This window comes from Notolepis coatsorum, assembly GCF_963971535.1.
Source record: "Notolepis coatsorum genome assembly, chromosome: 7".
Lineage (NCBI taxonomy): Eukaryota > Metazoa > Chordata > Actinopteri > Aulopiformes > Paralepididae > Notolepis > Notolepis coatsorum.
The window spans coordinates 96,901,022-96,928,543 of NC_140171.1; the positions used below are offsets into that span (position 1 = coordinate 96,901,022).

General features: G+C 42.1%; 1 protein-coding gene across 5 annotated transcripts in view; it reads right to left on the reverse strand.

Annotated features, from left to right (window-relative positions):
- The window catches only part of soul4 (heme-binding protein soul4), a 118,541-nt gene extending 93,122 nt beyond the window's left edge, over positions 1-25,419 (reverse strand). For 2 of the 5 annotated variants that reach the window (XM_084318765.1, XM_084318764.1), the window contains exon 1: positions 25,332-25,419. The gene's annotated coding sequence lies outside the window, so the exon portion shown is untranslated. The remainder of the gene's footprint in view (positions 1-25,331) is intronic. The other 3 variants (XM_084318768.1, XM_084318766.1, XM_084318767.1) reach the window with 2 other exon arrangements.
- Between the last annotated feature and the right edge of the window lie 2,103 nt (positions 25,420-27,522).

Genomic DNA, 27,522 nt, shown 5'->3' on the forward strand with positions numbered 1-27,522 from the left:
TACCGAATGGACTAAGAGCCTGTGACTTGTACCCATTCTTAAATTGCGAGTATACATGGTCTAATATGTTCTCGCCTCTGGTGGGACAGGTCACATGCTGATAGAAATTCGGCAGCACCTTTTTAAGACGCGCGCTGTTGAAATCCCCCAAGACCAAAATGGCAGCGTCAACATTAGCTGCTTGGAGTTTGTTTACCTCGTCGTGAAGTTTTGAAAGTGCAACCTCAGTGTTCGCGTGTGGTGGAATGTACACTCCGATGAGGATGATGGACGTTAACTCTCTTGGGAGGAAGAAGGGTCGACATTTTATCGTGATAAACTCCAGGTCTGGGGAGCAGTGGTTAGACATTTCCTTTGTGTTGCCTACATCGCACCACTCCTTGTTTATCATGAAGGCAATGCCGCCTCCTTTCTTCTTTAATGACTCTAATGCCGTCCGGTCTTTGCGTAGAACGAAGAAGTGGTCTGCCGGTTCTATTGCATGATTCGGGACATCTGGACTCAGCCAAGTTTCTGTGAAACAGAGGACGTTACAATCCCGAATGTCCCTCTGGAATTGGATCCTTGCTCTGATGTCGTCCAATTTGTTTCCTATCGATTGCACATTGGCCAACAATATGCTGGGCAATGTGGTTCTGTGTCGTTTGGACCTCAGTCTGTTCCGGACCCCGGCTCTCTTTCCTCGTCTTCGCGGCGGCTTCTTGGCGTCTTGGCCATGGCCGGCATAACAAAGGATCTCGGCGGGCCATTTCTGCTGTTCAGCGATCCGATCCAGAGAGCAATCCAAACGGTAAGTTTGTCTTAATCCAATGTCAATGATTGACTGACGGTCATACACATATAATGCACCAACAGTTGGTGCAAATAAAACTCCTAATACTATAAAAATTAACAAAATAAAGCACAGTCTCGTCGGAGCGATCAGAAAGGCAGCCATCAGAGCGGCGCCAGTGTGTTTAGTGTGTCCATTGACAACTCACATAAGCAGGGCCGGACTGGGGAAATAATTCAGGCTGGGAAATATAGTGTGAAATATAGCCCCAGTCAGGCCACTTTCTAAGTGGGGGTCCCCCACCAGGAATTATTTTGTTACAAAGACTTAATTTCCTGCATTCTGGTGCAGGATTTAATTAAATTTTTACCCTTTAAATTCCAGTGTTTGTGATGGGCATCAAAAAAGAAAAAGAAAAAAACACATTAGGTAAATACATTTTCGAATTGTAACCCTTTAAATGCCAGTTTGTGTGATGGCATCACAAATTATTGTAAAAAAAACACACAATATTTTCAATATATCAAATGCAAAGTACATTTTTCTGGGGGGGGGGTTATTACAGGCTAGGCATGTGTCAATGATTAGCAACAACACAGATTTTGATGCATTTTTTGTAATGTCAGATTTAACAACAACTCTTTTCAGAAAAGTGGGAGTATTTCATTTTTTATCTGACATTACAAAATATCTAAAAATATAAATGGTTATGATCAGGGCTGAAGTTGAATAAAAGATGTATGACTGTTTAGACTGCATTACTCTGTCACAGTGATCTCCTGGTTGTTCCCCACTTAGGTTATCTAACTATCGCGCCACCACAACTAGAAACACTGGCCTGGCCTGCTTCTAAGTTCAGTGGCCTGACTGCAAAAAAAAGAAAAAAAAAGAAAAAAAAGATTATATAATTTTTTTATTTTTTTTGTGCTTTTTATAAAATGTTTTCAAGTACCACCAGCAGTACCACCAAGTACCACTAGCACAGTTTGAGAACCACTGCTGTAGTCTATCTTAGCAATGGTTACTCGGCCGTCTGCATCAGACCATACGTCCAACAATTTAATATTCAACTTTCGTTTCACGACTATGGCTACACCACGAGATCTAGTTCCAAAAGATGAGTAGCTTATGTTTTGATATATTTTATCTGCCAGCTTTACATTGTCAGCCAATAAAAGGTGCGTTTCGCTTAAAAGAGCCACATCAACCTGTTTGCTTTTCATCAATGTAAGCACGCTTTTGCGTTTGTTGCATGTTTAGACCCCCAGTATTCCAAATCAATATATTCAAACTAGCCATAATCTAAACATGTTGCAGTATTCCTGTTAGTGTTGTCAAAAATATCAAAGTATCGATACATATCGATACTGAATATTTAAAACGGCTTCGATACTCATTTCCCGAAATACCGATACTTTCTGCAGTATCGGTACCAGCTGGCGAGTGTTCTACAGCAAGTTGTTGACACGCTGTTCAGAGCACGCTTGCCCCTCCGCCTCCTCCAGCCCTCCCCCTCACAGAGTCACAGAGGCAGAGCCGTCTTCAGTTTGTAAATAAACATTTTAGCAGTGCCAGCGCGGATCTCCATAAAGAAATGAAAGAGGTTCGTGACAGCTGCTCTTTCAACGTCACTGTGACTGAAGCATTAAACCATTAACTCTAGTTTAATACATGATACGTTGTCTACTGATGGCGCATAATATCAACAGCTGATTCGTTGTAACGTTACAGCTACCAGCTAACGTTAGCTACTGCTAGCAGTTAGCTCCGTTAGCTTAGCTGGCCACCGTTATAATTACTGCATGGAAACGGAGTAACGTTAACGTTTAAACGTTATGTCGAGGTCATACAATACTACAGTCGACATAAGGTTAACGTTACCCCGTTTCCATCAAGTGTTTAAATAGCAGCAATCTTGTTGAAAATGTAACGTTACTAAATGCTCCGAGCATAGCCTCTCTCTCTCTCTCTCGTTATCTTTAAATAAAAATCGAAACTGTTACTAACTGTAATACAAACAGTTCAGTTTGTCAGGTACATGCAACACAGATTACAGTGTTTACATCTGTCTGCTTGAGAAAATACCATGTTCTGCATTTGCAATAAAAATTATTGGAGTGAGATGAACAGTTATTTTTAAATGTGTGATCTAAAGATAAACAAAGGGTTTTAAAAGTGTTATATTTATCTTCTCTTATAATACCAGAGAGAAGCTGAGGAGAATCAACCAGCAACAAAAGCTAAATATATATATATATATATATTTTTTTGGTATCGAAATGGTATCGAAGTATCGATACTTTTCAAGGTATCGTATCGAAGTCGAAATTCCAGTATCGTGACAACACTAATTCCTGTGTGTAATTCGTCTGGAGTAGCGATTCATAATAGATATATATCCAACTATTGAGGTCCTGTTGAGAGCCGTGCTTGAGCATGATAACAAACATATAGAAAACACATACCGTAATTCCTCTAATAGTAACCGGGTCTCAAATACAAGCCGGGTCTCTATTAATGGCCGGGTGCGCTCTTGAGCTAAGCAATTATAAGCCGGCCTCCTAATACAAGCCGGGTTACTAATATACTGAGCTGCATACTGAGCTAGTTACTTGATTTCACTTTGAAAACGTTGAAATGACCAGTGACCACCTGTAATTGCACTGTTTACTATTTCATACAGTACTTGGTTTCAATAAATGAACCCAGTACATTTTACTGGGTTCAAACTGACACAAAATGTTGATTTATTCATTATGATCCGTTTGAAAATTTTAAATATAGGCCTCCCTCTTATACAGGCCTCCTCCTAATACAAGCCTAGTACCCGCTACAGTTGAAACAAATACAAGCCGGGGTTACTATTAGAGGAATTACGGTACATATAATCCCCTATTCCCCCTATTCCCATTTCCCTCCCTCCCTTTAAAGTACACGACCAGTAGGGATGGGAATCGAAAACCGGTTCCCATTGGCCGATGCCTGGAACCGTGTGGCTCCTGTGACTTTCGATTCCCTTATCGCTGCCAGGTTTTTCCTACAGTTGCACAATAACGTTAGCATGTAGCCATGGCAGACTCTATTTGATTCATTAAGGGCTCGAAATTGCCTGGGTTTTGGTAATATGCTCCCGAAATGCTCCCGCTGTTTGGCTACTTCTATGTGCAGTGAAAACTACTTGAATGCTTTAGAACCTAGTCATTGATTTAGTTCAGGGTGAGCTCAAATTAGCCGCGGAGCTAACGCTAGCTAACGCTAGCTCACGCGAGCTAACGCTAGTTAATCAAGCTCTCAGAGAGAGATAAACAGCTGACAGCGGATAGTACAGGTACAAATGCAATAAAACAGCGGGTGGGGGCTGTTGTGTAAACCTTGTACTCTTTAGTTCACATATAATAAGAGACAGAGTGTTTGTTTACTAGTCTACTCTGTAAGACAGGAACAGGAAGTACTGTGGTGCAACATACAAATGTGTCCGTGTAGCAACACAAGCCAATACCTTACAGGACAGGGGCCCGGGGAGGGAGGGAGGTGTGTGTGTGTGTGTGTGTGTGTGTGTGTGTGTGTGTGTGTGTGTGTGTGTGTGTGTGTGTGTGTGTGTGTGTGTGTGTGTGTGTTCAAATACATTCTTTTATTTAAGTGTAGGCTATAGTTAATGTTTTATTTTTTACAGTTTTTGTATTTTTCTGACATGGTAAATGGCTGCTTTTTTATATAGCGCTTTTATCCAAAGCGCTTTACAATTTGTTCCTTACATTTTACCCAATCACTCACACATTCACACAACGACGGCAGAGGCAACCATGCAAGGTGCCAACCTGCTCATCGGGAGCAGTTGGGGGTTAAGTGTCTTGCTCAAGGACACATCGACACGCTGCCCGGGAGGAGCGGGAATCGAACCGGGAACCTCCGGATTGCCAGACGACTGCTCTACCTCCCGAGCCACTGTCGCCCCTGACATGGGGGCTCAACAATAAATGACAATCAGAAATGTCAAGTTGCATGTTGTTATTCTAACCAGCTTAGTTCTGTTGCATTTCCAATTTATTTATGTAAATTATAAATAGATCAGGTATCGATAAGCAGAATCGATAATGGAATCGTATCGATAAAATCCTATCAATTCCCATCCCTAACGACCAGTCTGCCCAAAACGAGCAATTCATCCTTAACTTTCCTATGCAAATTGCCATAGGATCTAAAACTATCAATTCTACCATTAGTAGAATGTCAACAGTGGCTTGGCCACACTCTCTCTCAATTCAATGGGCATGAGAAAACATGAGGTTACATTGCCAAAGCAAAAGTGGAACAATACAATCAAAACAAAAATGATATATGTACAATTAAAAGGGAATAGGAATGATGTGTAAACAGAGCTGTCACATTGCAACTGACAACACACTAGTGTTGTCACGATACTGGAATTTCGAACTTTGATACGATACCTTGAAAAGTATCGATATTCGATACCATTTTCGATACCACAGGGAAAAATGTTAAATCTTAAAATGTAAACAAATAAAAATTAAGATATATATATATATATATTTTTTTTTAACAAAATTTTGCTTTTGTTGCTGGTCGATTCTCCTCAGCTTCTCTCTGGTACTATAAGAGAAGATAAATATAACACTTTTAAAACCCTTTGTTTATCTTTAGATCAGACATTTAAAAATAACTAAATTATCTAATCTTAGAAATTAAGTAAAGTTAACACTTTGGTCGCCAGGCTTATGTTCATCATTATACCATCCTCCGCCAGCTCTATTTGTCTATGGGGATGTTTACCTTCTTTGCAGGGCTATAACTTTTTAAATTGTATTGCTAAATTGACATTACTATGGCCCATTCAACGTCAAGTATCTATTGTTCAGGGTGTAGCAACGTTATACTTTTTCATTCACATATTCATACTAAAATACGGTCTAAAGTATAAGTATGTTTTTATCGTTTTATCGACCCACTATACGAATATTCAATCTGCGGGATTGGTACTCGAGTTCGTGTATCTTAGCCGTTAGCTTATCGTTGTCTTCCTCTATCTTAGCCGTTAGCTTCTTGTTGAATTCCTCTATGGCTCCGTCGATCACCTCGAATCTCTGCTTGTGTTCGTCCAAGCAGGCTTCCACTGCTTCAGTACGTTCGATATGTTCACCCACCGCTGCCCTTAACTCTTCGATTTTGGATTCGATAGATTCTTTGATAGCGTCAACCTTATCGGATAAGGCGTCAACCTTATCGGTTAAGGTCTTCTCCACCCCTTTTATTAGCTTAGCGAGATATGCTGTATCGTCGGAGGCGGCAGTGGCGGTGGAGGTGGCAGTCTCATCTTTTTTTGTCTCGATATCCAGATTCAGGTCGTCTGCAAATGCTTTAGCACCCCGGTCCTTTATTCTTTGGTGGCATCTTGATTCTTTCAGTCAATATAGTTAGTTGAAAATCTCAGTTGATATACGTCAGGTTTAAACGCATTGGTGGTGTAAAAAGAGGCTTTTAAAAGCAAAATAAAAATAACGGGAGAGGAGCTGATTACCACAGCGACCTACTCCATTCTCGAGCTAAACCGGAAGTCCAATAATAATAATATTCAAAAAGAAAAAAAAAGAAGGGCGGCTACGTGGCGTAGTGGGCAAGGCGCTCGCCACGAAATCTGGAGACGCTGGGCTTGCCTGTTCGAGCCCAGCGCTCCACATTTGCTTTCAGTTTAGCTGGTCGTCCGTACTAATACACATTGGCCGTATTAGGGGGTGGGAAACTGATTGGTGGGGATCGGGCGTTGTGGACAGCGACTCCTACAGGTCGGTTGGTGCGCCTGCGCAGTAGAATCAGGAAGTGTCGGGGGCAGCGTGAGCCTCCCACGCGTTACTCCTCGCCACTGAGAGATCGAGCTGCGCAGGTGAAAAGATGCGACTGCTGTTACCTCAAGTACCGGAGGGGACTTGTGCTATGTATGACTTAGTCCACATTGCAGCCGGCTTGTGGGAGGCAAGAAACAGCGTTCGTGACAGGGGAGGGTTGAATTGGATGATACGAAATTGGGATGGGAGAAAATATAGAAAATGGGAGAAAAAGTGGATCAAAAAAAAAGAAAAAAAAAGAAAAAATTTATGCAGTCAGGCCACTGAATTTAGAAGCAGGCCAGGCCAGTGGTTCTAGTTGCAGCAGCGGAATAGTTAGATAACCTAGGTGGGGAACAACCAGGAGATCACTGCAACTCACTCAAGTTGGAGATCTATCTCTATATATCTCTCTCTGCGCATGCGTGTGTATGGTGGTGGAGGAGCGTGGAGGAGCGTTTGCGGTGTGAGTGAAACTCTAACTTTTTCTCTAACTTGTTGCGTTTAATGTTATGAATTAGACTATTGCTTATTTATTGTGTGCTTTTATGAGAGTGTTGGCTTTAGTTGTTTCGGTTGAGTTTAGCCGTAGTATAGAGTGACAATTGTTTGGTGAGTGCTGCCGCTGCGTCGTGCCTTTACACAGGTATGGCGGAGCAGGGAGGAGTGCCCTCCGGTTTGGAGAGACTTACACGCAAACACGGCTTGCGACTCTCTCCAGACCATGGTGTGTCAGTTGAAGAGTGTTGTTTGGCTATCAGCGCAGTAGTGGGATATGCGAGCGTTAAGTCAGCTTCTAGGATGAATAGAGCAGTTGTCATTTTTCTTGCTTCTACCGTTAAAGTGAATCAGATGGTGGAAAGTGGAGTGGTGATTCGGGAGACGCTTACTACCGTGTTTCCACTCGTCACCCCCCCGAACCCAGCCAAACGTGTTATAATTTCCAATGTCCCTCCGTTTTTGAAAAATGGACTTTTGGAGAAAAAGCTGTCAAGACATGGGCAGTTAGTTTCACCGATTACAATGTTCTCTCTCTGGGGGACCTCTCGTCACGTTAAACATGTCGTGTCTTTTAGGAGACAAGTGCATATGATTCTGAAGAAGAAAGACGAGGAACTGAGTTTAGTTTTCAAATTCAGGCTGGACGATTTTGACTACGACATTCATGTGAGCTCAGGCAGAATGAAGTGCTTTGGGTGCGGGGAAGAGGATCATTTAATTTGTGCGTGCCCAGCGAAAAGGGGTGAACAGCCGACTGCTGGCGCGGAGGCTACAAAGACCGCAGATAGCAGTCAGCCAGCAGCGAATAAGCCTTCGGCAGCTGCCCGCACTGCAGCGAGTAAACCTACTGTTACACGCACAGCAGCGGAGACAAGTGTGAGTGAGAGGCCAGTTGCAATTATTGCAAAAGCTCAGGTACACAGTGGAGAGAGCGGGGGGAATGTTGTGCAGGCGCAAAGCATCAGCACTATTCAGGGGAATCTGCTAATTGATTTGAACAGTGATACTCAGGTCGAAGTGAGAGAGGATTTGGAGAGTACAGCAACCAGGATAGCGGAGTCTGTACTGTTTGAGGAAGATGAGACAGAGATGGAGTTTTCAAAAGTTGTACGAAAGAGGAAAAGCAGGGCTACTTCGAGGGCTACTGGTGGGCAGGACGCGAAGGCAGCTAGGAAGGAGCAGAGCCCCGCCCCCTCTCAAACGAGGCAAGGCTCAGGAAATAAAGGACAGGACGCACAGTCACAGAACAGTAGTAGCAGCAGTGAGGAAGAGGAGGATGTGCTCTTGAGTGATTTATCACAGCCTGAGTTCTCTTTCGAACAGATAAAAACATTTTTGAAAAATACCAAAGGTAAATCTATTAAATTAGAGGAATTTTTCCCTGATTTAAGGAAGTTTCATGATTCTGTCACAATACACATGAGGAGTGGGTAGGACGCAGGGCAACCTTTTTTCTCTCACCAAGAGGGATTCCGCTTGAAGAAAATATTATCAAAAGTCAGAGCAAAAATCAATGAGGAGGCTGTTGGTCCTGATGATATATAGGCCTAATGTGTTTTTTTGCTATTGTTTGGTTGCTGCTGTGCTGTATACTAAACATGTGTGAATTTAAACTGGGGTCTTTAAACGTTAATGGTGCTAGAGAAGATGGTAAAAGAGCTTCCCTGTACAGCCTGATCAGGGGCAAGAAGCTAAATGTTACTTTTCTTCAGGAAACTCACAGCACGGTTGAAAATGAATCTGACTGGAAGAGGGAGTGGGGTGGGGGAGCTTTCTTCAGTCATAAGAGTAGTAGCAGTGGGGGAGTTGGCATTCTTTTTTCTAGGGATTTTCTACCTGCTTCATGTGTTGTTGATGAGATCATTCCAGGCAGGTTGCTTAAACTCTGTGCTGTATTTGAAAATGTAAAGATGTGTTTTGTAAATGTATACGCTCCAACGGTAGGGTTGGAAAGGTTATTATTTTTGGATAAATAAAAAAATACTCTTAGTGCTTGTAGTAGTGAGGAGTATCTGTTTGTGGGTGGTGATTTTAACTGCACTGAAGATCCCGTGTTAGACAGGAATCATCAGGAGCCGCATGCGGCTTCTAAAGCCTGTCTTATACGACTGGTTGAAACTCTTGAACTGTGTGATATTTGGAGATATCTCCACATTAATCAGCGGCAGTATACCTGGGCTCATTCCAGGGATAATTATTTATCGTTAGCCAGGCTTGATCGTTTGTATTGTTTTGAACATCACATGAGTGTGGTCACAAGCTGTTCCATAAGTCCGGTGGGTTTATCTGACCACTCCCTTGTCCAGTGTTCCATTTTTATAAAACATTTAAAGTGTAAAAGTGCATATTGGCACTTTAATGTCTCTCTGTTGTCTGACAATGGTTTTAAGGATGCTTTTGGTTCTTTTTGGGCTGACTATAGGCAAACTAAACGTGACTTTAGTTCACTGCAACAGTGGTGGGATGTAGGTAAAATACATATAAAACAGCTTTGCCTACAGTACACTCTCAATGTTACAAGAGACATGGCCAGATTTATGAGAGCTCTGGAGAGAGAAGTGATGGAGATGCAGGAGTTGGCAGGCTCCACTGGAGAAAGAGAACATATTGAAGTTTTCAAAAGGAAAAAATCAGCTCTGTCTGACCTGCTGGGTATCTCTGCTAGGGGCGCTCTGGTTAGATCCCGTTTTCAAAACGTGGTCCAGATGGATGTTCCGTCTCACTTTTTCTTTGGTTTGGAGAGCAAGAATGGCCAAAAGAGGCTGCTACACTCTCTGAGGTCAGACACTGGGCAGATGCTGCATGAGACAGCCGACCAGTGTGCGGTTGGTTTCTACAAAGAGCTCTATAGAACTGAGTACCAAGAAGAGCCGGAGGTGGCACGGTCCTTCTTTGAGGGCCTCCCTAGAGTCTCAGCTGAGGACGGCGCAGAGCTGGAAGCACTGCTGTCAGGCCAAGAGCTGCTAGAGGCTTTGCAGAGCATGCAGAGTGGGAAGGCGCCTGGGATTGACAGTCTCCCGGTTGATTTTTACAAGTCTCTCTGGTCTTGCCTGCTGGTCTCTGACAAGAACAAGTTACAGGTTGAAAAAACCCTCAGCTCGGAACTAGGCAGAATCTGCATATGGCTCGCTGATAACAAACTATCATTACACATGGGCAAAACAGAGTCCATTCTCTTCGGTTCAAATAACAAACTCAGCAAGACCGACGGCTTCTCAGTTACAGTGGGTGACAATATTGTCACAAGGAAAGATGAAATTACCTACCTGGGTTCCATCCTAGAGGCTAATCTCTCCTGTGACAAAATGGCATCCAATGTAATAAAAAAAGTCAACCAACGAACTCGATTCTTGTACCGGATCTCCTCTCTGGTAAACAAGAATACCCTGAAGACTCTGGCAGGAGCACTCATTCAGGGGTACTACGACTATGCTTGCACCTCATGGTACCAAAGCACCTCAAAGGCGCTAAAAACAAAATTACAAACATCTCAAAACAAACTGGTCAGACTACTGCTTGACCTTACTCCTAGAACCCACCTCACCCCTGCCCACTTTGACAACCTAGGATGGCTTAGAGTAGATGACAGAGTACAGCAACTTGCAATGGGCCTGGTCTACAAGATACACTACACGACCAAGGTACCCATGTACATGGCAAAATACTTCCCAAAGGTCAGTGAATACCACGATCACAACACCAGAGGGAGCTCCACAAATCATGTTAAACCCAGATTCGGCTCAAATAAGGGACTAAACACGTTTCGCAATTATGCCACATCAATGTGGAACGCCCTACCCAAAGCTGTAAAGGAATGTGGATCACTACCCACTTTCAAAACCTCTCTCAAGAGACACCTACGGGAGACTGCAATTCAACACTGGCCCCTGTAAATATCCTAACCCAACCCCCTCCAATGTACAGTCATTTACCTAGTATGGTTGTCAATAGTCCAATGTACAATTTTGTTTGTTTGTACAGAGTCTCCCCCCCCTCAATGTACAGTTTTGCTTGTCTATACAGTGTGCCCCCCCCCCCCCCCCCCAACCACCTCCAATGTAAATTACCCAGTATGGTTGTCAATATCCCAGTGTACCCAACCCCCCCCACCCAACCTCCTCCAATGTACAGTTTCTACGTCAAATGTATATACTCCCTTTTCTTGACTCCTTCTGTATCACAAACAGTACTGTATTTGCAAATCTGGTATGTCATAAATGTATAGATGTAGCAGTACTGACTATCTGTATGTCATGTATGTCATATATGTCCTGATGAATTGAAAATGGGGGACCCTGGTGGAAACAAGACGAAAGTCTTTCTCTGGTCTGCATCCCCTTAACAATTGTGTGTATTGAGCTGTACTGTACTGTACCCATTCTGCAATCTGTTAATAAAGTTTTCAATCAATCAATCAATCTGTGATTGGTGAGGATCTTTTGAGTGTCCTCAGTGATAGTCTGAGAAAGGGGAGGCTGCCTCTGAGCTGTAGGAGAGCGGTCATCACTCTCCTGCCCAAGAAGGGAGACTTACAGAACATCAGGAACTGCCGTCCAGTGTCTTTACTCTGCTCTGATTATAAAGTGCTCTCAAAGGTACTGGCAATGAGACTGAGGAAGGTGATGGAGCGGGTCATCCATGTGGACCAAACCTACTGTGTGCCCAGCAGGTTGATATCTGACAACATTAGGGCTGTCTTAAATACTTCGAAGCTTCGAAGCTTCGTTCGATGGCACAAGCTTCAAAAAAAAAAAAAATCGAAGTTTAAAAAAAAATAAAAAAAATAAATATAAATTTTTTTTTCAAAAAAAAAAATTTCAATTTTTTTTTTTACTTCGATTTGTGTGTGTGTGTGTGTGTGTGTGTGTGTGTGTGTGTGTGTGTGTGTGTGTGTGTGTGTGTGTGTGTGTGTGTGCGTGCGTGTGAGAACTACCCATCCCAGTTAGGACAGCCGAATCCCGTCCAATCTTTCGCCGTCGACTAAAGACTCACTTCTTCAACCATTATCTGAAATGATTAAAAAAGAAAAAGAAAAAATCTAACCGTGACTAACCTTACTGTCATGCACTTGTCCTAATAAACTAACCTACACTGTAACACGCAACACTTTGATGAACATTGTTACTCAGCTGATAGAGTTGTACCCTTCTTGCTGTCTTGTCGTACAGAACTTGTAAGTCGCTTTGGATAAAAGCGTCAGCTAAATGACTAAATGTAAGTGTGTGTGTGTGTGCGCGCGCCTTGTAGAATTCCACACATAAGAAAGAAAGATACTGGGATGAATAAACAAAATAAGAAATAAAATGTAGAAATGCATGCAATACATAAATAAATATGAATCTCCATATATGAAATATAACATTTAGATAAGGTGCTACTGAGATGTTTTGGTGAGTTCTTTGTTTTTTTGTGGAAGTTGCCCTTCTTAAAAATGCATGAACATTCACTGATAATTGGTCTGTAGTGGAGTCTACAAGGTCTACATTGCCGGACCATGTAGAATCCGGACCTTGTAGACTGACATAATTCTGTGCATAGTTTACTTTAGTCTACACAGGCCATATTTCAAATAATCAAAATCTTACTTCATTCATCTTAAACATTCTTGATTTGGGGGATTGGTAGTTCCCATGATATCTGAAGTTGTTCAAACGACAACAGCGATCCACCTTGAATTAAATCACACAGCCGAGTGAAACCTTGTTGGATGCGTCACAGTCACGAAAGGGGCTACTTAATTAATTAATCCAACCCACTTTATTTATAGAGCACATTTAAAAACAACAAAGTTTACGAAAGTGCTGTACAAGTCCCACAACATAAGATAAAAAAAAAAAAAAAAATATTAAAAAAACAATATTAAAAGAAATATTAAAAAAAAATTCGAAGCTTCGAATTAAAATCGAAGCTCGGCCCCGAAGCTTCGATTGCCAAAAAAAGCTTTGAAGGTCAGCCCTAGACAACATTACGTTGATTCGAGATATTTTGGACCTCTCTGGTGTTTTGGGTTGTGAACTTGGTCTGATTTCTCTAGATCAAGAAAAGGCTTTTGACCGAGTTGAACATCAGTACCTGTGGAAAGCAATGCAGGCTTTTGGTTTCAGCTCTGGGCTTATAGCTATGATCCAGGGCCCTCATTCATCAACGTGTTCTACGCACAGATCTGTGCTTACCCTGTGCGTACGATCATTTCTAAGCAAAGAGTGGGATTCATCAATTTCGATTTGAACTTGACTCCGTGCTTACATCTACGCACAGGTCAGACCACACTTACCTGACGCCCAGTGGTAGAATATATTATTACAACAAGGAAATGAGCTTCTGTGCATAATAACACTGGCATGTTCTGTACGAACCGTAGTTCATTATAGTTCATTGTAAAATAGCAACAGTAGTGTAATTGTGGTCAAAACCCTATAAATAGCATTTGGAATAATAGATCTTTCTCTCAGAATGAATGCAGCATGGTTTATATAGCATTATCGGAATATACGGGGTGTAGGCTACTGACTGACTGCGCTCCGCGTAGCTTGATTGATTGATTGATTGAAAAGTTTATTAACAGATTGCAGAATGGGTACAGTACAGTACAGCTCAGTACATACAATTGTTAATTGGGGATGCAGACCAACTTTCGTCTTGTTTACATCAGGGTCCCCCATTTTCAATTCATCATAAATCATAAAGCTCAACTCGTTATTATTTTGCGCACAGACCGCCGAAACACGGGAACGTTTTGATTATATTTAAAAGGCTTTACGTTAAACGAAACAAGTGGAATTTCGAAGCTGTAAGCAGAATAAGTCATATGAATATAGTGTTCTTCCCCCTTTTTACTGTATAAGAAAAAATAGAAAACGCATTGCAATGACACCATGCAGATAGTGGACAGACTATGTATATGATGGGATTCAAGTTCGCGTTTTTGTTGCTCATAGGCATGCTGTCAGAGTATGATATCTTAATCAAACATTCTAGAACATTTGTCGTCACAGATCATGTCCTAATAGAACATAGGCTATGGCATGGATCGTGATATTGTGTGGACTGTAATTATTACTGTACCGGTACCACCCATTGTGACAACAGCCTTGTGAGTCCCGCACACAAACATGATGGAATTCAAGTTCATGTATTGAAAGGCATGCCTACATCATACATGCAGTGAGATTCATTGTTCTTGTATATGCTCTCTATTATTGTTTATATAGGCTACCCAATACTGACATCAAAATAGATTGTAGTATGCCTCTAGAAATCATATGCAGCAGGTAGAAAATTGACGGGAGATCCATCGCGATTTGGAATAGAATTGAGGAGAACTTTAATCCCTGGGTATCAATCAAACAACACGGGAAAAGGCAGTCATATTCCAGCGCGGTCTTTATTAGCCGACAACAAAATAGATGCCTCTAAAAATCATATAGCCAATCGAACACAACTAATAAAGGCATTCATATTACAGCACGGTTATAATGACACACAACCAACGCCAAACAGTGGTCAACGAACGGTATTTATTAGTATTCTGAGCTGTCCAGGCAGAATTGCAGCAATGGTCTTAGGGAGCCGTTGATATCTGACATCACCGTTTACAAGTCCGCCTTTTATTATTTATCCCATAATACGCGATAGTGTCTTCTTGGTTCGACAGCAGTGAACAATCTTCGTGGAGTTTCTCAGGGTTCCGCTCGGGTCAGTCCATTATTTCACATCCCATGGGGGGTGTTTCCTCATTTTCATGACCATATATGGATAATCATGCACGAGCATTGACGGTAGAACAAAGTGGTATTCATCAACACGGAGGGGCATAGAGCCTGCGTACGCACCGTGTGATGAATCCCGACTTCCCTGTGCGTACACTAGTTCTACATTCCGTGCTTACGTGTGGAAATAGAAATGTTCTACGCACACTATTGATGAATGAGGGCCCAGGTCTTGTACAGAGACATTGAGAGTGTACTTAAGATTAACTGTGGTTTAAGTGCGCCTTTTGAGGTTCAGAGGGGAGTCCGACAGGGCTGTTCTTTATCAGGAATGTTGTACTGTCTGGCCATAGAGCCGCTGTTACACAGATTAAGGACTCATTTGTCGGGTTTTTCTTTTCCGGGTTGTGACATAAAATTCAAACTGTCATGATTATGGTAAAGTCCCAGCACGACATTAATATTGTACAATCAAATGTGAGGGCTTTTGGTACTCTCTCCTCTGCTAGGGTGAACTGGCAGAAGAGTGAGGCCTTAGCAGTGGGTAAAGGGCCAATTGATGGACTTGTGTTACCTGGAGGCTTGACTTGGAAGAGGGGAGGCCTAAAGTACTTGGGGATTTATCTTGGGGACAGGGTTAGAAATTAACATTTTTTTTCAAGGGCTTTTTTTGCCCCCCTTAATTGCTTTTCGGGGGCTTTTTTTGTATTTCGGGGGCACAACATTTTTATAATGAAAATTAACATAAAGATTATAAAACATTGTTGACACTTTTTTTTACAGTCTTCGTCCCTATGTTTGATAACGTAATGTTAATGTCTCCATATATAGGGCTCTACGCTAACCTTTTTCCCAAGGAGCACATGTGCTCCTAAATAAAATGTTAATAAATAAAATCTAAATACAAATTTAGGAGCACACAGAAATTTAGGAGCACAGTGACAATTGTTCAAGTAACACACACACACACACGATGTGTGACATCATGGCTTGGTTTCATGTTTTGAGGTACGTACCTTCAATTATCTGTAAATAATACATACATACTCTATCTAAATAGATTAAATATTATTGTCCCTGAGGGCAAGTTGTGTTGTTTTCTTGATACATCTACAAATAGCAGACGAATAACCGGTTGCCTCTGGATCAATGAATGTCTAATATTGAATAATATTATTAGATATTTTATTTTTAACATCCCTAATTCCAACAGTCAAGAGGCTTGTTTCAAATTGATGAAAAACCCCACACACGCAACGTTTGTGAGTATAGGCTCTGGCCAGATCGATCAATGAAATACGTTGCGCGCTCAGCGCTGTGGAATGAAGGAAATGCGCATCGGGATCGGATTTGGATGTTATTCTTTGTAGTTGTGTTACAAATGGAACGGTCTTTCCCCGCCGAACACAAGTTACTTAACGTTACACAGGTCGCGCTATGCAGATGCTTAGCTTGCTAACGTTAAGATAGCAGTGTAATGCTTGATGAGAGCAGAGCGCTCTCTGTGTTCGCAGCACCTCTCAAGTGCCTGTAACACGCAGCGGGCCCCGCCTCCCTCCTCCTTGGAACAAACATTCCACCCAAAAACTGAATTTCAGTCCAGTTTCAATCTGAACTATTAACAGCGGAGCTGTTTTGTAATCTTCACAATCACTCGTCTGTCTCGCACACTGCAAGTAAATGATTTTTCCGGTTTGCACACACACATATTATTAGGGGCAAATACGAGGGAAATGCTCGCATGGTAGAGCATATATATAATTATATATATAATTAGTAAACTGTCGGGGGCTTTTTTAGCCCCCCTTAACTGATTTTCGAGGGCATTTGGTCAATTTTCGAGGGCATTTTGCCCCAAGCCCCCGTTAATTTCGAACCCTGCTTGGGGATGATGTATTTTCTTCCAAGAATTGGGACGGTGTGGTAGAGCAAGTGGAGGGCCGGCTGAAGCGATGGAAATGGATTCTTCCAAAACTGTCGCTGAAAGGTTGGGTCCTTATTATCAACAATCTTGTGTCCTCCATGCTGTGGCATCGGCTAGCGTGTACGGACCCGCCGCTGAACCTACTGTCTAAGGTGCAGGGGTTGATGGTGGACTTCTTCTGGGACCGGTTGCACTGGGTCCCGCAGAGTGTCCTTTTCCTGCCCAAGGAGGAAGGGGGACAGGGGCTTGTCAACTTGGCAAGTAGGGGAGCTGCGTTCAGGCTCCGTTTCATTCAGAGACTCCTGACAGGACCGGCTGATCTGGTCTGGAGACCTGTGGCCCGAGCCATACTGGAGCGGTGTGGTGGGCTAAGTCTGGCTGAGCCAATGTTCCTCATGGATTTAAAGGGATGTACAATGAAAAACCTGCCCCGTTTCTACAAGGGACTGTTAACAGTGTGGGGCTTGTTTACGAAAGAGAGACTGAAGGACGGTGGCTCTTTGTACTGGCTTCTGAGGGAGCCGGTGGTTCATGGGACTCGTTTTCAGGGTGGGGCCGAGCCAGCACTGAGGCAAAGGCTGTGTGATGCGAAGATGTTCACGTTGGGCAATGTGCTGGAGGTGTGCGGTCCCCTTTTTGATAATGCTGCTGGTCTGGCCTCACAGCTGGGCACAAGGTCTGTCAGGGTGATGGTCCGCCTATTGGGAGGCTGGAAACAGCAGCTGACTGATAATGAACTGGAAATGTGTGTTGATTATTGTAATGGTCAGTTATTGCCTGCTGTAAATGATTCTTTTCCTGAGGTGAAACTTATCCCTATTTTTAAATGTGATGGTTGTCTGTTAGAGGTGAGCAGTGCTGCTGATTGCAGGCTGAGCACCATGGTGGGCAAAGCTATGTATTACCTGTGTGTTAAAGTGTTGAACCAAAACAGGCTGAAGGATAGGGTTAACTAGAGCCATATGAAATCCGTTTTATTATTTTCCAAATTCCATTTTATTTTTTCCCAAATTCCGTTTTTTCCGTTTTAATATTTCAGAATTCTGTATTTTGCTTTTTATGCTCATTTTACCATCAGAAATAGTGTCTAATAAGTGGGAATGAATAAATGTCTACAATTGAATATGATATAACAGTCCATTTAATGTTTTTAAGTGCTGCAACTCAGAAATACAGTTACATTTTACACAATACTTTTCAAATAATATTGTGACAAAATTAAAATACACATTTCAAGTGTAAACAATAGATACAGCTAGTTACTACTGACATTATCACAATGTCAGTATCTATAGCTATATCTATTTTATTGTGATGAAATATAGTAATGCATAATTTAGGCACCTTTAGTTTAGTTTATTTCGTTTATAAAGGACAGTGTATAATGACAATCGTTTGCATTAAACAAATGAATTGAAAATGGGGGACCCTGATGTAAACAAGACGAAAGTCTTTCTCTGGTCTGCATCCCCTTAACAATTGTGTGTATTGAGCTGTACTGTATTGTACCCATTCTGCAATCTGTTAATAAAGTTTTCAATCAATCAATCAATCAACCAGATCTAGCAAGAAGCTATCATTTCCATCTATAGTCCTATGTACTGTAAAACGTTTCATAGCTATTTAAGTTTATTTCGATTATAAAGGGCAGTGTATAATGACTCGTTTGCATTAAACAAATGGATGGGTGCACTAGATTTAGCAAGAAGCGATCATGTCCTAACGCACAATAGTGTCGCAAGTGTTTTTGTGGCTCCAGTCCACGGAACGTTGACAGAATTAGCAAAACACCTTATCGCCGGAGGCATAAAAGTCATTAGGATACTGCTCTGCTCTGAATTGAGGGCTTATTGGGGAATTTATTAGCTTCTTGACGATGTAAACACCGAAGCAGCGAGACGCTTGGGAGACTGCCTGTGTTGTGTGTAACCCGCTCTAGCGTCCGCCTCCCCGGTCGCGTGTGCACCAAGCGTTCCACCCAAAAACGGAATTTCAGTCCAGATTAGGCCAAATTCTGCAATATTCCACGTTTTGCAGTTGATTCCATTTTTATTGGTCAATTCCGCGATTCCGTCCGCGATTCCGTGAACGCGGATTTCATATGGCTCTAGGGTTAACACTCCATGGAGAGCTCATCTGGGCCTACGGGAGGCTCAGAGGCCTGAGTGGAGAGCACTGTACAAACCACCGTTAACTAAAAGAGTTGGGGATTTACAGTGGAGAATTTTACATGGTGCAGTTGCTGTGAACGCTTTTGTCTCTGTGATTAATTCTGATGTTGAAGACACCTGTCCTTTCTGCACAGAGAGGGAAACAGTTTTTCACTGTTTTTTAAAGTGTGACAGGCTCTTGGTTTTTTTTCAGTTCCTGACCCGCATGTTTGTGATGTTTGATGAACATCTTACTCCAGAGATGTTTATTTTGGGGTACAGGTACAGCAGGAAGAGGAGGTTAAAATGTCAGCTCTTCAACTTCCTGCTGGGTCAGGCAAAAATGGCCATTTATCTAAGTAGGAGGAAAAAGATTGAGGATTCAGTGCTGGTAGATACCACTATCTTGTTTAGAGGTATGGTAAAGGCAAGGTTACGAACGGATTTTCATTTTTACAAGTTGACCAGCAATGTAGCAGAGTTTGAGATGATATGGTGTTACAAGTGGGTGTTGTGTACAGTTGTGGAGGAGTTGGAGTTGGTTTTTGGCTTTGTTCTGATGTGAAGTTTGTCTTATTTTTCTTGATTTGATTTGCTGTTCTGTGTTTTGCAGTATACATTCTGATGTATTGTTGATTGCTGAGTGAGAAAATAAAGTTGTGTTTAAAAATCTCTCTCTCTCTCTCTCTCTCTCACACACACACAAGGGAGCTGCATGTGATTGGTGGAGGCGGGACCCTTACAAAAACTGTTGTTGCTAATCATTGACACATGCTAGCCTGTAATAATCCCCCCCAGAAAAATCTACTTTGCATTCCGTAACGCTGTCATAAAGTGAGACCGTCAATTACTGCTGGTGGTCTCTGAGTCAGTCAATGTCAAATAGCGCAGCATAAGCTATTGTTGGCATTGTTTTTAGCTTAGCTGCTAGCTACTGTAGCATAGTTCCCTAATGCAGTCGCAACCCCCGGTTGACTATTCTAACGTTATTTTGTCAGCATTGTGTTGGCTAAGCCCAGGTTGCTGTGAGTGACCTAGGTGGTCCATATCGTATCATCATAATATTATTAAAATCTAGAGGTGGGCATAGATTAATTTTTTTAATCTAGATTAATCTATCTGCAATCCTGGATTTAATCTAGATTAAAATGGCTAAAAAAAAAAAAAAAATGCCGAAGGCATTCAAAATATGTGTGTTCTACCTAGAGCTGCCGCGGTATCGGTATTACCGCGGTATCGCTGTTACATCACGCCCACCGTAGAGTTGGGCTGAATACCGCATCACAGCTGTTTTTTATAATAATAATAAAGTACCCTGCTCTCGTTGGGCTTGCGGCTCTGCAGATATACCCTACTTCTCTGTCGAGGTTCCAAGCGACCCTATTGGGTACCAAAAAAGTCACATGAAACACTGCAGACCACTGATTGGTCAGAAGAGATACGCGTCACACGTTGGAGCGTCCTGCAGTGCTTTGACTTCCTATTGTCAGCCATTGATCAGAGCTCACAACACGGCTAATACGTTAGCTCCCGCCGGAGACCGGAGTGGATTACCGTCGCTCCCCAGGGAACGAGGCATAATGATTTTACTGCAACGAAATGTTATAATAAAAGCCCTTCGTTCTATACACTTGTCTGATTGAAAACTTTATTAACAGACCGCAGAATGGGTACAACTCGGCACGCTCTGAGCAAAGAAAGGAACTGAGATATGAATTGAGTAACGCTTGCCTTGCTATGGTCCGGTAAATACGCTGATGTTATTGAACGTGTAACTATATAACGTTAATGCCACAAAACGAATGCCTTTGTAATCATAAGTAGTAACATAATAATAATAAGAAGAAAGGGTCAGGGGGGTAACCGGCAGGCGCGCCGCTACCACCCCTGCCCGCGACACAGAGGGGAGACTTCGAATCCGTGTTTCACTTTTAATAACAATGCGTGCTTGCCGAATCCCAAACAATATTCATGCTGCAAAGTCATCCTCTAAAGATAGACATTTAGACTAGAGGCAGGCTATATGCTATAAAGAGTAGACTACAAAAAAATGCATTCAACGCGCAGCGGTAGGAAATATTTCGCAAATTTGTGCGGTAAGGAAAACATCAATACCCCGGCAGCTCTAGTTCTACCCAAATAATGACCAGAAGTAAGTCCTTACTTTTTCTTTCCTCCTTATGTTTCTCAGGCCAGGTGGCCCATTACACCATGAGCCCATCTCCCGTTTCCAAAATGCATTACAGACTGTTTGAAAAAGCTGTTTTGCTATGATAATTGGTAATGAAATATCAAAATAATGTTCAATAAGATGTACTTGTGTTTAATAAGTTGTTTTATTCAGAAGTTAACACAAATACATAATATTACCAGTACAGTACAGTATCTAGCACACTCTCAGGAGCAAAACAGAAAGAATCATTTCAAACATGAACTATGTGACATGGCTTGAATCAACTGCTCCAGTGGAGTTGCTCAGTGGCCAATGGTGTCAACTGTGGTTGTACTGGGCAGCTCCCAGGTGTGAATGGAAAAGAACATCTGTGCTCAGCGAACCTACCCTGGGTAAATAAAGGTAGAAAAAAAATGTAAAAAAAAAAAAAAAAAAAAAAAATTAGATTAATGCGTTAATTATATTATCGCGCGATACTAGTATAGCGTTAACGCAGCACGTTAACGCCGTTAACGGCCCAGCTCTATTAAAATCATTAGGATAAAGGTTCCCAGTGGTGCAGTGGTGGTCCCATGCGGTACCACTCCATCCCACTACTTTTCTGAGCAGAAGTATGCAGTCGCGCACAGATGTGCACACGCGCGCACACAAAAATGCGCTCCACTCGCGCTTCTCTATTTCAAGGCAATATTTACAAAAACTAAACTACAGCCCTAGTGGGCACTGATTAGGGATGGGTACCTTTCACATTTGAACCGATACCGGTACCGGTACCTGTGAATCGATACCGGTACCCAACGGTACCTTTTTTCGGTACTTTAGTCTCAAGAAATTTAATTTACCTACCTCAGTCGTAAAAAAAATCCAAACTTCAAATAACTACAATTTCGACAGTTTTCGGCTTGTCATTGCTCCGACTGCTTTGTTGTTGAATCAAGTCAAATCCTAGGTAAGCATATATTGTGCGTGTGAACGTTGACATGAAAAAAAAAAAGTAAAAAAAAAAAAAAAAAAAAAAAGGTCTCTCACTTGATTCGATACTCGGTAGTACCGACGTGTTTCGGTTCGGTACCTCAAAAGTACCGAATTCGGTACCCATCCCTAGCACTGATGTCAACAACAACACTACTGAAGCTAGCACAGCACTCTGTGAGAATTCGTTTTCTACCCTCAAGAACGTCTTTACAGAACATCGCCTTAGTATGCTTCATCAACGCAACTAAGGCCAATTTAATTCAGTTGGCATTTGAGAAGGACTTAACAAAAAAGTTCAGGAATGAGTGGAGGGGCAGTGTTTTAAGAAGATTTCACTCTGTCCCCAAACACCGCTTGCCTCTCTACTTATGATGGTGAGTAGCCTGTGGAGGAATTTTGTTTGCTTTTTTATGCACCTTATTTTTGTCAGTTCAGTTTGTCAGTGAATTCAGAAGTGTTGAATAAATGGAGACTTTTCAAAGATATAGAATAGAATAGAATAGAATAGAAATGTATTATCCTGAGGGAAATTTGACACTGCAAATCACTCAACATTAAACATTTAGACAGAACAAGTCACAAATAAGAATAACAAAACAAATGGCCTAAGAATAGAATAAAATTAAATAGAATAAAAATAGAATAAAATATACAGTAAATAAATACAGTAAAAATATACTGAAGTCTACAGTAGGTGTAATAATGCACAGTGCTGTTTAAAAAGTAAGAGTCCAGGAAGATGGTAATTGTCACTCTGTGCTCAGTGATGCAGTGAGGCACAGTGATGCATTGTATAGTCTGATGGCTGTCGGAATGAAGGACTTCCTGTGCCGTTCAGTGCTGCATTTAGGTAGTGTGAGCCTATAACATGCTCCTCCTGTCAGCCAAGTCTGTGTATAGTGGGTGGGAGGGGTTTTCCCTGATGGCCTGGAGCTTAGCAAGGTTCCTCCTCTCCGCCACCCTCGCTAGAGTCCAGCTCTACCCCAACCACGCTACTGGCCTTCTTGACCATCTTATCCAGCCTGTTTGTGTCCCCTGCTCTCAGTCCGCTGCCCCAGCAGGTCTGTTATATATATCCGTTCAGTCTGTTTTTGTATAAGTGAAAGTTCTTAAGATAGAGAGAAATTAGATTTTTCAATTGCCTCTCTGCTGTTTAGTTCAGCACCGTGGGCAGCGCCAAGCAAGCCACAGTGCCGCTGTCCCAGCTGAAACGTATAAAAGGGAACCCGTGTTGAAAAACCATTGTGCCCCCCCCCGAGAACATTTTATGCCCCCCCACTAATTTGTTTCTGCAGCCTGGTCTGATCCCCACCATCCCACCACTTCTGATATTACCACTGCACCCCTGAAGGTTCCCTTGATAAAGATGAACGAAAAGGCTGTATAATATACAACATCTGTAGCTCAACTGCAAAAACTGCTCAACTTATTTTCAGCCAGGTATGGTGGTAACTATTAGGATATATATGGTATGGATTACTTACTGTTATTACTATCTAGTTCTGCACCTACATACACAAATCGTTTTTTTGCTGCCGTGCACACGATTGATTTAATTGCCATATAAATCACATACAAATATCTAACTATTACTCCTCTCTGCACATGAATATAAAACAAAAAGGTGATCCATTAACTGTGTAAACCTTATGCAATATTCATCATTGATATTTGGATACTTGAAATCTGTGAACTGAGTAGTTACTTTAGTATCAAATTAAATAAGATTGAACAGCTCCATGCATTAATTGAATAAACAACAATATTTTCATTACCAGTCCTGAGCTATGATGCAGGTGTTTTTACATCACCACCCAAAACAAGATTCAGCCAATAGCGAGTGAGTACACTGGTCCACTTATCCATGGCACAACCCAGCTTTGTTGTTGTTTGGGGGAATAGTACAGTAGGTAGGCATATTTAAGGGAACCACAAGGATGGTGTACTGGTGGGTGGTGTACGACCGATTGCGGTGGTGGGCCGGTCTGGGCCAAAAATGTCAGGGCCGAATTTTTTGTCCCAGTCCAGCCCTGGCAGCGGCATGTGTTTTTATCCCACCAGCCTTTGTCAAGACTGAATGAATGAATGAATGAATGAAAACTTTATTTAACAGATTGCAGAATGGGTACAATACAGTACGGCTCAATACACACAATTGTTAAGGGGATGCAGACCTGAGAAAGACGTTTGTCTTGTTTCCATCAGGGTCCCCCATTTTCAATTCATATAGACATTTATGACATACACAACATACATGACATTTATGGCATAGGGACATATAGGTATTTAGTACTGATACATTTGTGACATAAACGGTATTCAAATATACAGTACTGTTACCCCTAGATCCTGACAGAGTATATACATATGATGGGGAGGGGACTGTACATTAGGAGGGGGTGGGTGGGTGGGAGAGAGATATACATACGGCGGGGAGGGAATATATACATGCGGTGGGGAGGAGACTGTCTATTAGGAGGTGGTGGGGGTTTTGGGCATTTACGGTGGCCAGTTTCGAATTGCAGCCTCCCGTAGGTGCTCTTTAAGAGCGGTTTTGAATGTGGGTAGGGATTCACATTCCTTTACAGCTTTGGGTAGGGCGTTCCATTGTATACTCTTTGATCTATCTGTTGATCCATTCGAAAACACAATGCGAATTTGCAATAATTAGTTAGGGCGAGTTATTGACTTAACCGCCCAAGAATCCGCGGCGGTTCGTTATGGAACTTTATATAGTGTACAGTACTGCATGTCGTATACAATACATCCCAAGCTGGTTAGCGGAAGGGGAGGGACCTCGTCTCTATTTCATTTCAGAGTAGGAACTATAATCTCTGCTCAAATTCTTGCTATCAAAGACGCAGTACCTCGTCGGTGTGTAACTATGTTGCCATGTATCGAATACATTTTTTTTAAACCGTCAACTCATATGTATTGCCAATTAACTTATTGAACGTGAAGAACAAATGTTGCACGCATCTATTTCAATGGCGCGCGCAACTCTTGTAAGTAGGTCAAGTCGGTAAATCACACAGCACCCACAAAAATAACGATTTCAAACCGCGCATACTGCACCACAAACATCTCACAACGTTACAATTTCAACACGGAGACCGCTGCCGTGTATTGCAATGAATATACCAGCTAAGAATCAAAATAACGCGTGGGTTATCTGTTTATTCTACAAGTCATATTCCATCTTCCCACCATGTTCGCCAAACCTAGGACCGTTGATGGTGCGTCTATTTTCCCAACATGGGCTATCATGATTCATGAATCATTCTTACCTAGAAAACAATGCGGCGAGTCGTGTGGAATCCCTCCATGTCCTACTGTCCTCGTGTGATTTGACAACAACAGTGCAGTAGTGGGCGCTGCTCTAAACTGGAGTCACGTGATTTGTGAAGAACAACGCAACAGTCTAGAATGATTATTATTATTATCTAGTATGGTCTGGCGGCCAATTCCTGATGAAATCACGTCGACTGATTGACACGAGAACTGCGCCGCACTGATACGTATACAAACGAAAAAACAAACAAACAGATCAACAAGAACACATTGATAATGTACATGTCAAAATACTTCCCAAAGGTCAGTGAATACCACGTCACAACACCAGAGGGAGCTCCACAAATCATGTTAACCCCAGATTCGGCTCAAACAAGGGACTAAACACGTTTCGCAATTCAATGTGGAACGCCCTACCCAAAGCTGTAAAGGAATGTGAATCACTCCACTTTCAAAAACACTCAAAGAACACCTACGGGAGACTGCAATTCGAAACTGGCCCCTACAAATGTTCTAATCCAGTTGTACAGTAAATGACCAAGTATGGCTTTGTCAGTATTCCAATGTACAGTGTCCCCCTACCCAACCCCCCCCCCCCCCCACACACACACACACACCCACCCAACCCCACCCCACCTACCCAACCTCGTCCAATGTACAGTTTCTACGTCAAATGTATATACACTCTTTTTCTGGACACTTTGTATCACAAACAGTACTGTATTTGCAAATCTGGTATGTCATAAATGTATAGATGTAGCAGTACTGTCTATCTGTATGTCGTGTGTGTCATATGTTATGATGAATTGAAAATGGGGGACCCTGATGTAAACAAGACGAAAGTCTTTCTCTGGTCTGCATCCCCTTAACAATTGTATGTATTGAGCTGTACTGTACTGTACCCATTCTGCAATCTGTTAATAAACTTCAATCAATCAATCAATAACATTTAAATAAACAGATAAACAAGAACACGTCATGGCATTGGAAAAAAACTAACTGATAAACAAGAACACATCATGGCATTTGGAAAAACAAACTGATAAACAAGAACACGTCATGGCATTTGGAAAACAAAAAACAAACAGATAAACAAGAACACATCGATATCTGAACAAACAAACACATAAATATGAACATGTTGATGGAATTTGAAATAATTGAGTCAAATCTGACTGGCAGGGGTGTAGTGGAGGGAGGTCCGTCTATGGAGTGTCCAATCTACCTAAACTATCTAATTATCTATACCTTTTTATTTGCGAGATATTGTTTACCAAGACCAATTGTGTCGCTAGTGAAGCATTAAGTGAGGAAGAAATGTTAACCGAATCTTAATTGATCTCCTTTCTTGCCTCAACTTGGCCAACGTGCGTTTGTAGAAGAGGTTGGCCTAACTATGGCCAGTTCTATTTAAGAACACTTAGGATAATTCTCAACACAACTGTAATTCTACAAAAATCGTACTAATATTATTTGAAGAACTTCTTAGATATCATCTTAACCCTTTGATGCGCAAGCTATGCAAACCCCCACTAATGCGCAACATGGGTCAAGAATTAATTTCCTATTGTATTTCATGCATGGCTGAGTATTTCTTTGCTATATCTTTTTAATTAAATGTATTTCATAATTAAATATAATTATTCATTAAATATCTTGTTTTTGGGCGGCTGAGTGGCGCAATGGGCAAGGCGCTCGCCACTAACACAGGAGATGCTGGTATCGAGCCCAGCTCTCTGCGTTGCTACCGGCTTGGCCGGTCGTTCATACTAGTACAATTGGCAGTATTAGAGGGTGGGAAAGCCGGTGGGTGGGGATTGGACGTTGTGGACAGTGACTCCTACAGGTCGGTTGGTGCGCCTGTACAGCAGAATCAGAAAGTATCGGGGGCAGCGTGAGCCTCCCACGCGTTACTCCTCGCCACTGAGAGATCGCGCTGTTCAGGTGAAAAGATGCGACAGCTGCCTCCTTGTGTACCGGAGGGGACACGTGATGCAAGGCTTGGTCCTCACTGCAGCCGACCAGTGGGAGGCATAGTCTATCAACGTTTGAGACAGGGGAGGGGAGAATTGAAGGGAGAATTGGCTAGGCGAAATTGGGATGGGAGAAAAATTGAAAATAAGGAGAAAAAGTGGATAAAAAAAGATCTTGTTTTTGATTACCAAAAATCATCTTCATATCTGTTTC